The following is a 17,160-nucleotide window of genomic DNA, read 5'->3' as shown; positions in this document are numbered from 1 at the left end:
CAAGCAGTGGGAATTCTCTGTATTTTGTTCTATTATTAGAATCCAATTACCAGCTGGTGGTAAGCTATAGGGAAGCGCTATTCTTCTGCGTCAGCAAACACAAAACGCAGCAGTTTGGTGAGCAAGCTGGCAGCTTCCAAAACTTGGAGCAAAAGGTAGAGAAATCATTTTATTTCTGCCCAAAGAGTCTCATGCCCATTGGGATTCCCTCGGCTTCAGGATATCGTTAGCGGAGCTCCGCCTCAGGAAGGCAGAGACCTTATTCTGGTCTCATGCTGACCTCTAAGAGATAAAACCTTTGCCCAGGCATGAGCCTGTGTATTCTGGTCTGTCTGGTTTACGGTGCCCACCTGTTTCCATCCCTCCTGAATGCAGCCGCAATGGGCCACTAGCTATCTTTCCTCACGAGGCCAGAAGCTGCTATTCTTGAGGCAAGACTGAATAGCCCCTGACCCTGATGCTCGTCCTCTTCCCTTTTCCTGACTGAGGTCCCCCAGGGGAGGGAAGCCACAGGCTGCTTCATGATAAATGGTGTGACGCATGTGGAAATAGTCTGATGCATTTTTGATGCATATAAATAGCCTGACAGATGTTCAGCCCAAAGTTTCTCTCCGCAAACTCCTGAGATGATTCGTTCTACCGAGGTCGGAAATAAAGAAAGTTGTGCCTCGAATCTCTCTCTCTCCTTGGGTTTAAAGGAAGTAGGATAAAGGGAAGTGTTGCTGGAGTGAGGGGAAAAGGAGGAGCCAGGAGGGAGAGCAGCAGCAGAGTGCCTTCAACTAGGGGACAGCACATAGAGCTCATCTTACAGACGCCTCTGAATTCAAAGATTATGTTTCTGCCCCTTTCAGCCACTGAAATTCCTAATTTGACTCTCTTCAATTCACTCCATTCTGACTTCTCCTTCACGCAGGTGCACCAGATATTGAGAATGGAACGATATCACAAAGGGGGGAAAGTCAGCAAACAGGCTCTTGGTCCTTCCAATGCTGTGTTCACTGGGCTGCCTCCAAGCCCATGCTGTCCCTTTGTGGCCAGGGAATTCTTTTGCCTAGATTAGAGACAGATTTAGGGCATGAAGCACAGCAGAACGAGGGGCTACCTGTTCCCATCCCCAAGGCCTGCACCCAAATCTCCAAAAAAGAAAGAAAGAAAGAAAGAAAGAAAGAGAAAGAAAGAAAGAAAGAAAGAAAGAAAGAAAGAAAGAAAGAAAGAAAGAAAGAAAGAAAGAAAGAAAGAAAGAAAGAAAGAAAGAAAGAAAGAAAGAAAGAAAGAAAGAAAGAAAGAAAGAAAGAAAAAAGAAATGCAGGAGGGAGAGACACGGAGCTTCCATTCCAGTGTCTGGAGCAGAGACGGTAGGAGGCCACCCGCACAGGTGTTCTAGGACTTTGTGAATTATCCTTGAAAGCTCTTGAGTTTTTCCTTTTACTTGTAGCCAAAATAGTCCTATCTAACATAGCCAGGAATTGCAGAAAGCCAAAACGGTTCAAACGAATCGTAAATTCCAGGCTCTCTTCTAGCTGAAGGTTTACAGCTGGGCCAAGCAAAACTAGGTAAAATTTTTCCTTGGAACCCTCTAGCCTTCTTTCTGTTCTTGTTCCTGTCTACTTTTCCAAGTCACCAGCTTTCTTTGGACGCAGGATCTTCTGATACATATTCTTTTGATGTTAAATCCTGCTCCCAGAAAATATGATCACCCATAATGCTGCGTTTTATAGTCCATGATGCCTCGTAATCACTGAAATACAGGATTAAGCATGCATGGGCTCTATATTAGGAGCATCACACATTATCACTTAATTATCACAAAATTCTGCAAAATTGGTACTATTCCTATTTAACACTTTTGAGAAGTGAGGATCATAAACATAAATCAAATTGCTCAAAGTCATATGTTCAATAAGCAAGAGAACTGAGACTGGAACTTGACTCTTTTGACTCCAAATTCCATGCTCTTTACAAAATGGCATGCTCCTTCTAGAAAACAAATAGCACTTGCCCCCATGCAGAGTCCGCTCAAAATGAACAATATGGAATTGCTGCAAACGCACACAAAGGCAGCAGGTGGGGTAAGCAGCACACGCAGAGCACTCTCAACAAGCCCAAGGCACACAGTGAAAGAGGGGAAGGCGGAGTGGATGTTACAATGTGCAGGGGAAATGCCCTTAGGAGAATTTGTAGCACACATAGCAAATCTCTCTTAACCAAAATGTTGCACATGGATACTTCAAGGAAGGAATCTTCTGAGTCCCCTGCAACATAAATTTTAAAAGGACAACATATTGGGGCACCTGGGTGATTCAGTCGGTTAAGTGTCCAACTTTGGCTCAGGTCACGATATCCCAGTTTGTGGGTTCGAGCCCTGAGTCGTGTTCTGTGCTTGGCGGAGCCTGCTTGGATTCTCTCTCTCCTTCTCTCCCTGCCCCTCCCCACTCAGGCTCTCTCATATCTCTCTCTCTCTCTGTCTCTCTCTCAAAATAAATAAATAAATAAATAAATAAATAAATAAATAAACAAACAAACAAACTTAAAATATTAAAAGGACAATGTATTAATACACAACAGTAGAGAGGTAGGACAGGGACACTTCACCAGGACACTCCTGATAAACATCTACTGCCAGCTCTTTGGTGGGAGGAACTGGTGGTTCAAATGAAGCTCAAAATTGTTGAAATGCTGATTTCAGGAATCTGGCAAACCCATTTAAGATTATCCACTTTAAGGTGCGCCTGGGTGGCTCAGTTGGTTAAGCATCCAACTTTGGCTCAGGTCATGATCTCATGGTTTGTGAGTTCAAGCCTCACATCAGGTTCTCTGCTGTCAGCACAGAAGCCTGCTTCAGATGCTCTGTCCCCCTCTCTCTCTGCCCCTCCCCTGCTCATTCTTTCTCTCTCAAAATAAATAAATAAACTTTATAAAAGATTATTCATTTTAATATTGCAGTTTTTAAAAAACCTCTTGGTTATAACTATATTTTAAGAAGCCCAACACAACAGTGTTAATGTCATGAACACGTGTTCACAGTGGAGTTTGCAGTCAGGTGTTCTGTGCTGATCCTCGAGCCAGGAAAGAGATCCCTTCCTCTGCACTCCTGCACGCCTCAGAGGGAAGGCAGGTAGGACTTGGGACAGGGAAGAAGACCTACAGGACTCTTGCCCTAATGTGACCCTAAGTTAAAAGAATAATGATGATCAGTTTTCCAGTTCTTGACATGGATATTGTCAGGACAGAAGGAATAACGCATATGCCTTCCCAGTTGTGGATTACTATTCTTTATAACGAGGGAATTAGTCCAGACAATTCCTTCATAGTCAACCCATGGGTAGTATTCATTTTAGAAAAAAATATGTATAAATATTATGTAGGTCACCCAAGCTAAATGAATTGGGCAATAAAGGATTTGTTAAATACCTTTCTCTGCTGGGCTCTGTACTAGGTGCTGTTTTTATTAAAGACTAATTGGGCATTTAGTTGGCTGGGGAATAGTAATTGCTCTGAAATGTGAGCTGTTTTGAATAATAGCTATCAGTTTAATAAGGATTTACTCTGCAGACTTTATGGGCACAGAGGGAAAGGGTTTCAAAAAAGGACTCGAGCTCATGCAATTCCATTAAACATTGTTTTCCCACTAGTCCCTGGAAATGGATACTACTTTTCCCTATGGAGTAATAGGGCCTGGGCTTGCTATTAACCAGGAAGAAATAAAATGTTCAGAAAGCCCAACAGTTGGCTAATCTGGTCTTTCCAGGATGGAGTTAGCTTAATCTCTGGCCTCTCAGACTTGCAGCAGGAGAGAAGCTAGTTTTCAAGGAAACAGAACTAAACCAAGTACCAATTTTCTATAGGGAAGAAGAAATGTTTCTGTTCAACCTTTACTCTCATCTGTACTTCTTACAAATTGATCGTTAGATCTGTACGCTTGATCAAATTCAGATTCATTAGTTTGCCAAGACCACTTCATCAGTGATTTTATCTATTTCTACTAGGAAGCAAATAATGCCTGTTTGTCTCCCTTTTTGTGATATTAGCAGCCACTTATCAGTATCCAGATTCACTGTACCACTGGGGCTTGCAGAAGGTGATATTCGGTTTCTATCATTCCTTTCCTATTTATTACGTGAAATATTTCCACAAACAGAAATGTTCCCTCAGCAATTACTTTGTTACCCTGAGGACCCTGAATTCATAAAAGAAAGGCAAGATTTGAACTTCAGAAGTCGTAGTGAAAATACTGATAAATTCAACTGTGCACACACACTGAAAACACACACACAATCACATGAGCATGTGCATGATCAGAAGCCCCACAAGCAAGATTAAAATGCAAATGATAAAGTGGACACATAGTTGCAATATGTACTGCAAAGGGCTAGCCTCCCGCTGTGGAAAGAAGTCCCAGAAATGGAGAAGGCAAGAATAATCAGCCAATAGAAAAATGAACAAAGCAAATGCACTAGGATCTCACAGAAAGAAAAAGAGAAATAAAGTGTCCCTTTAAAGAATGAAATGATGCCCAACCTCACTCACCACAAAAATCTAAATTAAAAACACAATGGGATACATTTTTTCACCTATAAGGTTAGCAAATACAGAACTATTTTGATAACGTTCTCATGGCAGGGCTTGGATGAACCAGCAGCCTCACATATTGCTGGGGAGAGTGTAAATTTGCTCTCTCCTACAGAAAGAAATTTGCCCATTTATATCAAAATTACAAATGCATTCATTCACCCTTTGTCCCAGCATCCCATAACTGGAAATTTATCCTACAGATAATTGCACCTATGCAAAATTACATAAGTAAGAGCTGCTCAAGGCAGCATAGTTTACCATAGCAAAAGATTGGAAGCAACCCTAAAAGACTATCAACTGTTGACAATGAACTAGGTAAATAGGTTGTTGCCTCTCTACACAATGGAATATTATGCAGCTATAAAAACATAGAAGTTCTCTCTTGTATAGAAAGATCTATAAAATATTGAGAAAAGTGTCACAGTAAGAACAGATGGGTGGGAGCACTGTGCCACTTATGCAGGCAAACAGAGCTTCATTGTCTGCAGAAACTTAAAAGCAGTCTTTAAAATGGACTAGGGGGCCCTGGGTGGCTCAGTCAGCTGAGCGTCAGACTCTTGATTTTGGCTCAGGCCTCTTCCCCACTCACACACTCTCTCTCTCAAGTTAAAAAACAAAAAAGGACTAAAAATTAATGTGTTTTTTTCATAAACATGTGCCAATAATTCTAAATAACATAGGTAACAAAGGTTAATACTTCTTCCTCCAAACTTTTTTTTTTGTTTTGTTTTGTTTTTTTTAGAGAGAGTATGTGCAAGCTGGGGAGAGAGGCAGAAAGAGAGAAAGAGAAAACAAAATCCTGGAGGGAGCCAAGATGGCAGAACAGCATGGAAGTTTTTTGTGTGTCTCGTGTCCATGAGATACAGCCACCAACACTAAATCATCCTGCACACTTAGAAACTTATCTGAGGATTAATACAACAATCTGCACAACCTGAACCACAGAATTCAGCAGGTACGTGGCATGGAGAGGTGAACTTGGAGAGCGAGAAGCCGTGGGAAGGTAGGTGCTTTTGTGGGCGGAGAGAGGACGGAGATTGGGGGGGGGGGGAGTATGGGAAAAGCAGCACCCCCAAAGCAGCTAGAGAGAAAGTGGAAAATTGGAAACAGCCACAAGGACTGAACTAAAAAGGGAGAAAGGAGAGGGTTTAAATTCTATTAAAACTGTAAACGGGGAGCACAGAGCCTGAAACTCCATAGCTCAATACCTGCTGTGCTCTGGTGGGAAGGGCGAATCCCCAGGAACAGAGTGGGGTCTGGGAGGTTCTGGGGCCACACGGGGAAAAGCGGTTCCACTGCTGGAAGGACATTTGGCAGAGACAGTTGAAGCCACCTGGTCCCAGCAGACCCCGGAAGGCAGCCACATTCGCTGGTGCTGGAACAAGGTCGTTAAGGGTGAAGCCTTGTGCCGGATATGTGTTGTGATTTTTCCATAATCCCTGAAACGCTGCTGCTACACTATGTTGTGAAGTTTTTCTGGGGTGGGCTGGCACCCAGACGCAGTCTCTGGGCTTCGGCAGCAGCACAGTCCCACAAACTTTCCAGGGTGTGGCCTACAACCGGCTATTGCTCGGTGAGACCCTCAGCAGAGGGGCAGAATGGGTCAAAGCCGCAGTCCCTCAGAAGTAACGGGCTGGGGAAAACAGTCGCATCTGAGACAAAACGTGGGAGAGAGGTACTGCCTGGGGCCTGGTAACAGACAGTGAAAAAGCTGGGACGGAAAGAAAACCAAAGACAAAGGACGGGTGTGTGACTGCTGGTTGGGGAGAACAGAGTTCCGATACTAGAGACTGGGGAGCTGGGTGACGTTTTTTCACCGCCCCCGCGCATGCGCATGCGCATCTATGAGCGCCGCAACAATTCACCCCAGTAGGCTAACAGCGCCATCTAGTGGAGAGCGGAGCAGTTACACTAAACTGGGCCCAACTGGGCCAACCTCGCTCTCCAAGAACAGAAGTCTCACCACCTGCTTAGTTTATGGACTGTAAAGCCCTTCATAGTCTGACTTCAAGGCGGAAAAAAGTAATTTCAGTCATATTTCAGTCTGTTAACAGGTCCATCTATTCAATTTTCTTTCTTTCTCTTTTTCTTTTTTTTCTCTTTTTCATTTCTCTTTCTTGAATGAGAAAGAGAAAAAATTTATATTTATTTTCAATTTTTATTAAAAATAATTTTTTCATTTTTTACTATATTTTTTACTTTTGTGTAAATTTTTTCAAATTCTGTTTTATATCCATCATCTTATTTTAGTCTACTTCAATGTATTCATTTTTTCAAATTTTCAAACAATTCCTTTTTCTATTTTTTCTTTTCCATTTCTTTTTCTTTTACACAGAAAGAGAAAATATTCATTTTTATTTTCAATTTTTATTAAAAATATTTTTCATAAATTTTTTTCTACTATATTTTTTACGTTTGTGTAAATTTTTTCAAATTCTAGTTTACTTCCATCATTTCATTTTAGTCTACTTCAGTGTATTCATAATTTCAAATTTTCACATGATTTCCTTTTTTTTTCTCTTTCCCCTTTTTTCTCTCGTCTATCAATCCCACTTTCAACACCCAGACAAAAACACACCTAGGATCTATAATCATTTATTCGATTGTTTTTGTATGTGTTTTCAATTTTTTAATTTTAAGATTTTTTTAATTTTAATTTTTTAATTTTAATTTTTTCTACCTCATTAATTCCTTTTCTCTCTGCAAAATAACAAAACGAAGGAATTCACCCTAAAAGAAAGAGCAGGAAGACACAACAGCCAGGGACTTGACCAACACAGATACAAGCAAGATGTCTGAACCAGAATTTAGAATCACGGTAATAAGAATACGAGCTGGAGTCAAAAATAGATTAGAATCCCTCTCTGTGGAGATAAAAGAAGTAAAAACTAGTCAGGATGAAATAAAAAATGCTATAAGTGAGCTGCAATCACGAATGGATGCCGTGGTGGCAAGGATGGATGAGGCAGAACAGTGAATCAGCAATACAGAGGACAAACTTATGGAGAATAATGAAGCAGAAAAAAGAGGGAGATGAAGTCAAAAGAGCACAATTTGCAAAACAGAGAAATCAGTGACTCATTAAAAAGGAACAACATCAGAATCATAGGGGTCCCAGAAGAGGAAAAGAGAGAAATAGGCTTAGAAGGGTTATGGGAGCAAATCATAGCAGAAAACCTTCCTAACCTGGGGAAAGACACAGACATCAAAATCCAGAAAGCACAGAGGACGCCCATTAGATTCAACAAAAACCAACCATCAACAAGGCATATCATAGTCAAATTCACAAAATACTCAGGCAAGGAGAGAATCATGAAGGCAGCAAGGGAAAAAAAGTCCCTAACCTACAACGGAAGACAGGTCAGGTTTGCAGCAGACCTGTCCACAGAAACTTGGCAGGCCAGAAAGGAGTGGCAGGATACATTCAGTATGCTGGATCAGAAAAATATGCAGCCAAGAATTCTTTCTCCAGCAAGGCTGTCATTCAAAATAGAAGGAGAGATAAAAAGTTTCCCAGACAAACAAAAATTAAAAGAGTCTGTGACCACTAAACCAGCCCTGAGAGAAATTTTAAGGGGGACACTCTCAGGGGAGAAAAGATGAAAATACAAATACATACATACATACAAACATACATACACACACACCAAAAGTAACAAAGATTAGAAAGGACCAGAGAACACCACCAGAAACTCCAACTCGACAAGCAACATAATGGCAATGAATTCGTATCTTTCAGTACTCACTCTAAACATCAATGGACTCAATGCTCCAATCAAAAGACATAGGGTAACAGAATGAAGAAGAAAACAAGATCCATCTATGTGCTGTTTACAGGAAACCCACTTTAGACCTAAAGACACCTTCAGATGGAAAATAAGGGGATGGAGAACCATCTATCATGCTAATGGTCAACAAAAGAAAGCCACAGTAGCCACACTTATATCAGACAATCTAGACTTTAAAATAAGGACTGTATCAAGAGATGCAGAAGGGCATTATATCATAATCAAGGGGTCTATCCACCAAGAAGACCTAACAATTGTAAACATTTATGTGCCAAATGTGAGAGCACCCAAATATATAAATCAACTAATCACAAACATAAAGAAACTCCTTGATAGTAATACCATAATCGTAGGAGACTTCAACACCCCACTCACAGCAACGGACAGATCATATAATCAAAAAATCAATAAGGAAACAATGGCTTTGAATGACACACTGGACCAGATGGACTTAACAGGTATATTCAGAACATTTCATCCAAAAGCAGCAGAATATACACTCTTCTCTAGTGCACATGGAACGTTCTCCAAAATAGACCATATACTAGGACACAAATCAGCCCTCAGCAAGTACAAAAAGATCGAGATCATATGTGCATATTTTCAGGCCACTATGCTATGAAACTTGAAATCAACCACAAGAAAAAATTTGGAAAGGTAACAAATACTTGGAGACTGAAGAACATCCTACTAAAGAATGAATGGGCTAACCAAGAAGTTAAAGAGGAAATTAAAAAGTATATGGAAGTCAATGAAAATGATAACACCACAACCCAAAATTTCTGTGATACAGCAAAGACATTCATAAGAGCAAAGTATATAGCAATCCAGGCCTTCCTAAAGAAGGAAGAAAGATCTCAGATAAAAAACCTAACCTTACGCCTTAAGGAGCTGGAAAAAGAACACGAAATAAAACCCAAAAACAGCAGAACACAGGAAATAATAAAGATTAGACAGAAATTAATGCTATTGAAACCAAAAAAACAGTAGAGCAGATCAATAAAACCAGAAGCTGGTTCTTTGAAAGAATTAACAAAATTGATAAACCACTAGCCAGTCTGATCAAAAAGAAAAACGAAAGGACCCAAATAAGTAAAATCAACAATGAAAGAGGAGAGATCACAACCAACACAGCAGAAATAAAAACAATAATAAGTGAATATTATGAGCAATTATATGCCAATAAAATGAGCAATCTGGAAGAAATGGACAAATTCCTAGTAACATATACACTAGCAAAACTAAAACAGGAAGAAATAGAAAATTTGAACAGACCCATAGCCAGTAAAGAAATCGAATTAGTAATCAAAATTTCCCAAAAAGCAAGAGTCCAGGGCCAGATGGCTTTCCAGGGGAATTCTACCGAATATTTAAGGAAGGGTTGACACCTATTCTCTTGAAGCTATTCCAAAAAATAGAAATGGAAGGAAAACTTCCAAACTCTTTCTATGAAGCCAGCATTACCTTGATTCCAAAACCAGACAGAGACCCCACTAAACAGGAGAACTACAGACCAATTTCCCTGAAGAACATGGATGCAAAAATCCTCAACAAGATATTAGCCAACTAACTCCAACAATACATTAAAAAAATTATTCACCACGACCAAGTGGGATTTATACCTGGGATGCAGGGCTGGTTCAATATCCACAAAACAATTAACATGATTCATCGCATCAGTAAAAGAAAGGATAAGAACCATATGATCCTCTCAATAGATGCAGAGAAAGCATTTGACAAAATACAGTATCCTCTCTTGATAAAAACCCTCAAGAAAGTAGGGATAGAAGGAGCATACCTCAAGATGATAAAAGCCATATATGAACGACCCAACACTAATATCATCCTCAATGGGGAAAAACTGACAGCTTTCCCCCTAAGGTCAGGAACAAGACAGGGATGTCCACTGTCACCACTGTTATTCAACATAGTGTTGGAAGTCTCAACCTCTGCAATCAGACAACACAAAAAAATAAAACACATCCAAATCGGCCAGGAGGAGGCCAAACGTTCACTCTTCACACATGACATGATACTCTATATGGAAAACCCTAAAGATTCCACCAAAAAACTGCTAGAACTGATTCATGAATTCAGTTAAGTCACAGGATATAAAATCAACACACAGAAATTGGTTGCATTCCTATATACCAACAATAAAGCAACAGAAAGAGAAATCAAGGAATCCATCCCATTTACAGTTGCACCAAAAATCATAAAATACCTAGGAATAAATCTAACCAAAGAGGTGAAAAATCTATATGCTGAAAACTATAGAAAGCTTATGAAAGAAATTGAAGACGACACCAATAAATGGAAAAAGATTCCATGCTCCTGGATAGCAAGAACAAATATCGTTAAAATGTCGATACTACCCAAAGCAATCTACATATTCAATGCAATCCCTATCAAAATAAGACCAGCATTCTTCACAGAGATAGAACAAACAATCCTAAAATTTGTATGGAACCAGAAAGACCCCGAATAAACAAAGCAATCTTGAAAAAGAAAACCCAAGGAGGAGGCATCACAATCCCAGACTTCAAGCTATAGTACAAAGCTGTAATCATCAAGACAGTATGGTACTGACACAAGAACAAACACTCACATCAATGCAACAGAGTAGAGAACCCGGAAATGGACCCACAAACGTATGGCCAACTCATCTTTGACAAAGCAGGAAAGAATACCCAATGGAATAAAGACAGTCTCTTCAGCAAGTGGTGCTGGGAAAACTGGACGGCGACATGCAGAAGAATGAACCTGGACTGCTTTCTCACACCAGACACAAAAATAAAATCAAAATGGATGAAAGACCTCAATGTAAGACAGGAAGCCATCAAAATCCTCAAGGAGAAAGCAGGCAAAAACCTCTTTGATCTTGGCTGCAGCAACTTCTTACTCAACACGTCTCCGGAGGCAAGGGAAACAAAAGCAAAGATGAACTACTGGGACCTCATCAAAATAAAAAACTTCTGTACAGCAAAGGAAACAATCAGCAAAAGTAAAAGGCAACTGACATAATGGGAGAAGATATTTGCAAATGACATACTAGATAAAGGGTTAGTATCCAAAATCTATAAAGAACTGATCAAACTCAACACCCAAAAAACAAATAATCCAGTGAAGAAATGGGCAAAAGACATGAATAGACACTTATCCAAAGAAGACATCCAGATGGCCAACCGACACATGAAAAAATGCTCCACATCACTCATCATCAGGGAAATACAAATCAAAACCACTGTGAGATACCACCTTACACCTGTCAGAATGGCTAACATTAACAACTCAAGCAGCAACAGATGTTGGCGAGGATGCGGAGAAAGAAGATCTCTTTTGCATTGTTGGTGGGAATGCAAGCTGGTGCAGCCACTCTGGAAAACAGCATGGAGGTTCCTCAAAAAACTAAAAATACAACTACCCTACGACCCAGCAATTGCACTGCTAGGTATTTATCCAAGGGATACAGGTATGCTGTTTCGAAGGGACATGTGCACCCCAATGTTTATAGCAGCACTCTCAACAATAGCCAAAGAATGGAAAGAGCCCAAATGTCCATCAATGGAATGGATAAAGAAGATGTGGTGCATATATATATACAATGAAGTATACTCAGCAATCAAAAAGAATGAAATCTTGCCATTTGCAACTACATGGATGGAACTGGAGGGTATTATGCTAAGTGAAATTAGTCAGAGAAAGACAAATCATATAACTTCACTCATATGAGGAGCTTAAGAGACAAAACAGATGAACATAAGGGAAGGGAAACAAAATTAATATAAAAACAGGGAGGGGGACAAAGCATAAAAGAATGGAGAACAAACAGAGGGTTACTGGAGGGGTTAGGGGGAGGATGGGCTAAATGGGTAAGGGGCATTAAGGAATCTATTCCTGAAATCATTGTTGCGCTATATGCTAACTAATTTGGATGTAAATTTAAAAAAATAAAATTAAAAAAAAAAAATCCCAAGCTGACTCTGACACAGGGCAGGATCCCACGACCCTAGGTTCATGATATGAGCCAATATCGAATCGGATGCTCAACTGACTGAGCCACCCAGGCACCCCACCTTTCCCCAAACTCTTAATCATGGGTATAAGTTCTAGACAATTGTTGACATTTATGTTACACTTAGCTGGGATACCTCAACCACCCTGTGTTTAGCATGCCACTGGAACACAGCAGTGTTTGGTGTGTTATCCTGGGTAAAAATAAGAATATATATTGGTATCAGCTTGAATCTGAAGAAAGATATGCTGGATGCGTAAATAAGCAATTAATAATAGTGGTGCCATTCATGGTACAGATGTAAGCAGATGGGGAACAGGGGTTGGAGGCACATTTCACTGTACACACACACATGTGCATGCACACAAGGAAACTCCTGTACACATCTACATATGATTTTTTTTACCGTGTGAATGTATTACCTATTTTAATTAAAACAACAATGAAAAAGAAGTGGGACTAATATGGGTAACCCAAGGGGAACCCCTCTCAATACTATGTTTTGGGAATGCTCACCAATTTTATTAGGGGTTTTTACAAATTTGAAATTTTCCTTGTATCTACAAACGGGAGACACAAAAACACAAAAAAACATATGACCTTTAACATCAGCACATAAGAGTTATCCAAAAGTGCTTTCTTCACATGTGCTTGGGCTTGAAACAAATCACGTATGCTTTAGCTGAACTTTATCGTTAAAGATTCTGATGATTCTGAATAGAGCATCTATTTGTCTCATTTGTCTCAGTTCCAGTCAGACTACATGCTGCATAATGCATCAAAGTTATATTTATTTATAGCCTATTAGTCACACAAGCTCTTTATGGAGATGCTGGAAGAACTTTTTTGAAAATTGGGAAATAGATTTTATGGTCTAATTTTCCTCCCCTCTGTATATGCTTCTAACAGTGGGATGTTCCAAGGTCATTTTCAACCATTGTGTCTAAAATCAAGACTCTGAATGCCCTAGTTCTAAGAGCATAGGCCTAATGGTGGTATTTTGTATAAAAATCTGTGGGGAAAGAGGGTTTGAGCAACCTCCAACCTAAGACCAGAGGTCCTCCCAAGACCCGCCTCTTTAAATCTGCCATCTATATTCGCAGGTAGAAGTGACCAAGGATCATGAAATAACTGCTTAGTCACCCTGGAAACTGATGTACATAAACAGTATCAACAGAAAGGATCAAATCAAACCAAGTTACAGAAATAATCCCCTAAACCACCACCCCCTCCCAAATATAGTGAGAAGTAACCCCAAATGTTTCAGAATGAGGGATGATCACACACTGCAGGTGGTGGCACTGACGCTTACCTCCTGAATTCCAGGAGGGAGGGAGTCATGCCTGAGCCTGTTTTGGTCCAAAGGAGGTAGAGGGAATTCAAGGGAGAGAAAATAGCCTTGTTATTTTCCTGGGAGGGACAGAGGCCAGCAGAATATCTGTGTTAATCCCATCCAGTAAATTTTTTTTCTACATTTGAGATGCTACATTTTTCATCTCTAGAAGTTCCATTTGGTTCTTTTTTTTTTTTCTAGAACTTACTTGTTTCTCCTCATTATACTCAGGTTTTCCTTAAAATCCTTGAGGATATATAATAGCTGAAGTCCTTGTCTGCTTATTGAATCATCTTTATTATTTCAGGGTCTGTTTCTATTGACTGATTATTCTACTGGTCATGCAGTACATTTTCTTGCTTCCTGGAATATCTAATAACTTTTCATTGGCTACTGGACATCATGAAGGTTATGTTGTTGAGCGCTGGATTGGTTGCATTCCATTAAAGAGTGTTTGCCTTTTTCTGGCAGGCAGTTAAGTAAAACTACCTTTATTCACAGATGACATGATAGTTATAGAAAATACTATAGAAGCCATAAAAAAAAAAAAATGTAGGACTACTGAATGAGTCCAGCAAGTTCATAGGACACAAATTCAATATAAAAAGTAAATTGTTCCAGGGGCACCCGAGTGACTCAGTCAATTAAGCTCAGGTCTCAGGCTCAGGTCATGATCTCACAGTTTGTGAGTTCAAGCCCCACGTCAGTCTCTGTGCTGACAGCTCAGAGACTGGTGCCTGCTTCAAATTCTGTGTCTCCCTCTTTCTCTGCCCCTCCCCTGCTCACACTCTGTCTCTCTCTCTCTGTCTCTCTCTCTCTCCTTCAAAAATAAACATTTTTTTTAAATAAAAAAATTTTAAAAATAAGTAAATAAATTGCTCCAGCTAATATTAGGTGCAGATTATTTTGTGTAATGGCTACAGCCAAAACTCAAACAGGAATAATATCATTTAGATAGTCTCCATGTTGTTTGATTGAATGTGCAGTACCCAGACTATACAGTAAATATCACAAGTGGAAATGAAGCGAAGAGGATGCCCTCATTCAACAGGAAGTGTTAAAAATCAGTTATAAATCAAATTTCAAGAAAAACAGTCATCTGTGGAAATAATACTTTTTCTAAAAGGAGGATAAAAATTAAACAGCTACCCCCAACATTCTTACGTTGTGCATAAGTATTTGAGTTCTTGGGGACAAAAGCACGTATTAAAGTTCACTTTCCGCACCAAAAATTCTGTATTAAATCAACAGGGCAACGATGTTTCCTTGGTTGCCTAAAATTTTCATGTATTCATTCATTCAACCAATATTTGTTGAATGCCAGGTGTACATGAGAACACATTGTGATTCGGGGCTAGCAGGATAGATAAATGAGTCAGACATTGTTCTGGCCCTTAAGAAGCCTACACGTGAAACAGGAGAGGAACAAGTATAAAAGCGACTTTAATATAAGGTTAAAGATATCATCATAAGGTTAAAGATATCATCATCATTTCTGCCCTGCCCCTGTCTCCCTAAGTGCAATCTGTGCAGTGCAGCGGACAAGGTAAGACACTGTGTTTCAGACCTCACCTCACTCCACTTTAGCTTCACTCTGTGCTCTCTCTTCATCTGGGTCACCGGCACTTCAAGAAACTGGCATATACCCTGAAACCCTCTACCTGAGACAGTGAAACCGGTTTAAGGAAAGGCAGCCAGGAAGGGTGGGGAGAAGGATTTACTTGGTAAAGAACACAATCCCGAAGGCCTAGAGAGATATGTGCACGTGTGCATACATATCCACATCTGTCCACACACAGACATATGATGAAAGGCCATGAATGTCTTTTTTTTTTCCTTTTTTTCTTTCCTTTCTCTATTCCCCACTTTCCCCCTAGAGCCAAGAGGGTAATCTGAAATGTGTTTATAATTTTTTGGTTTGGGGGCTTGTCTGTTCAGCCAAATCTCTACCTTCTGTGTGTCTATCCCCACCTCCTGGCACGGATGGACTCCTGCAATCCTTGGTTATGCATAATTCCTTCTTCAGTGAGAGCTGATCAAATCAGGGTGACCATCTGACCCAAGTAACATCAGTGAGATTCTTCTGCCTCCCAAGAATTTGGAATTGGTGCACAAAAGCCATTATAACTCTATGTTGAGGAATTAAAATTTTTTTTCTTTAATATTTTACTTATTTTTTGAGAGAGAGCACGTAAGCGGGAGAGGGGCACAGAGAGAGGGAGACAGAGGATCCAAAACAAGCTCTGTGCTGACAGGCTGACAGCAAGCAGCCCGATGTGGAGCTCAAACTCATAAACAGTGAGATCATGACCTGAGCTGAAGACGGACGCTCAACCAGCTGAGCCACCCTGGTGCCCCTGTCGGGGAATTTTAAAGCGAGGGCTGGAGGGGCCAAATTTAACCTGAGGTCAAAGGGAGCAGAGAAAGCTGGTAGCAAAGAGGGGAATGAAAGGGGTATTTGCCCAGAGGCATGCAGAGGTGAGAGACTAGGTAGCCCCAAAGGAACATAGATGGCAGCCACTGCTTGGCCAACTGGTCCTGCTTTGCACCCTTTGAAAGCCCTGGCTACACTTCCAGCCCACGAGTTCTGTAGCAATCACTTTATCTTTCCAACAACCCTCCATTTTTTTTAACTTCTTTGTTTAAATTAGTGGATTGGGTTTCTTTTTCCCACAAATATTCTCTCAGATATGATATTTCATTCTTCTGGTTAGTGTGATTTTCAGGTAATTCCTACTACCTCCCAGTGATGAATCAATCTGAAGATTTAGGCTTAAACACAGGATAAAATCCAGAGAAAATGCTACAAAAGGAAATTTGGCTGATATCTTTGCAAATAAAAATCTATCATGTGTTTGTGTCCTCCTCCCTGCCCAAATTCATGTGGAAACCTTAACTTTCAATAGGATGGTATTAGGAGGTGAGACCTTTCGGAGGTACTAGGTTTAAATGAAGTCATGAGTATGGAGTCCCCATGACGGGACCAGTGTCCTTGAAAGAAGAGAAAGAACAATGTCTCCTCATTTGTTTTCTTTTTTAACGTTTATTTCTGAGAGACAGAGAGAGACAGCACAAGCAGGGGAGGGGCAGAGAGAGAGGGAGACACAGAATCCGAAGCAGGCTCCAGGCTCTGAGCTGTCAGCACAGAGCCCAATGCGAGGCTGGAACCCACGAACCATGAGATCATGACCTGAGCCGAAGTCAGACACTTAACCGACTAAGCCACCCAGGCACCCCCAATGTCTTCTCATTTGAAGGCACATCTGCAAACCAAGAATAGAGCCCTCAGCAAGAAACTGACTGCATTGGCACCATAACCTCAGATTTCCAGCCTCTAAAACTGTACAGAATAAATGTTTGTTGTTTAAGCTACCCAGTCTATGGTAATTTGTTAAGACAGCCGGAGCTGACTAGGACTCAGGATGTCATGTCCAGATCACTTGAGAGGAGGA

This window comes from Prionailurus bengalensis, chromosome B3, assembly GCF_016509475.1.
Source record: "Prionailurus bengalensis isolate Pbe53 chromosome B3, Fcat_Pben_1.1_paternal_pri, whole genome shotgun sequence".
NCBI classification, from domain to species: Eukaryota; Metazoa; Chordata; class Mammalia; order Carnivora; family Felidae; genus Prionailurus; species Prionailurus bengalensis.
Note: the sequence above shows the minus strand (reverse complement) of the source record.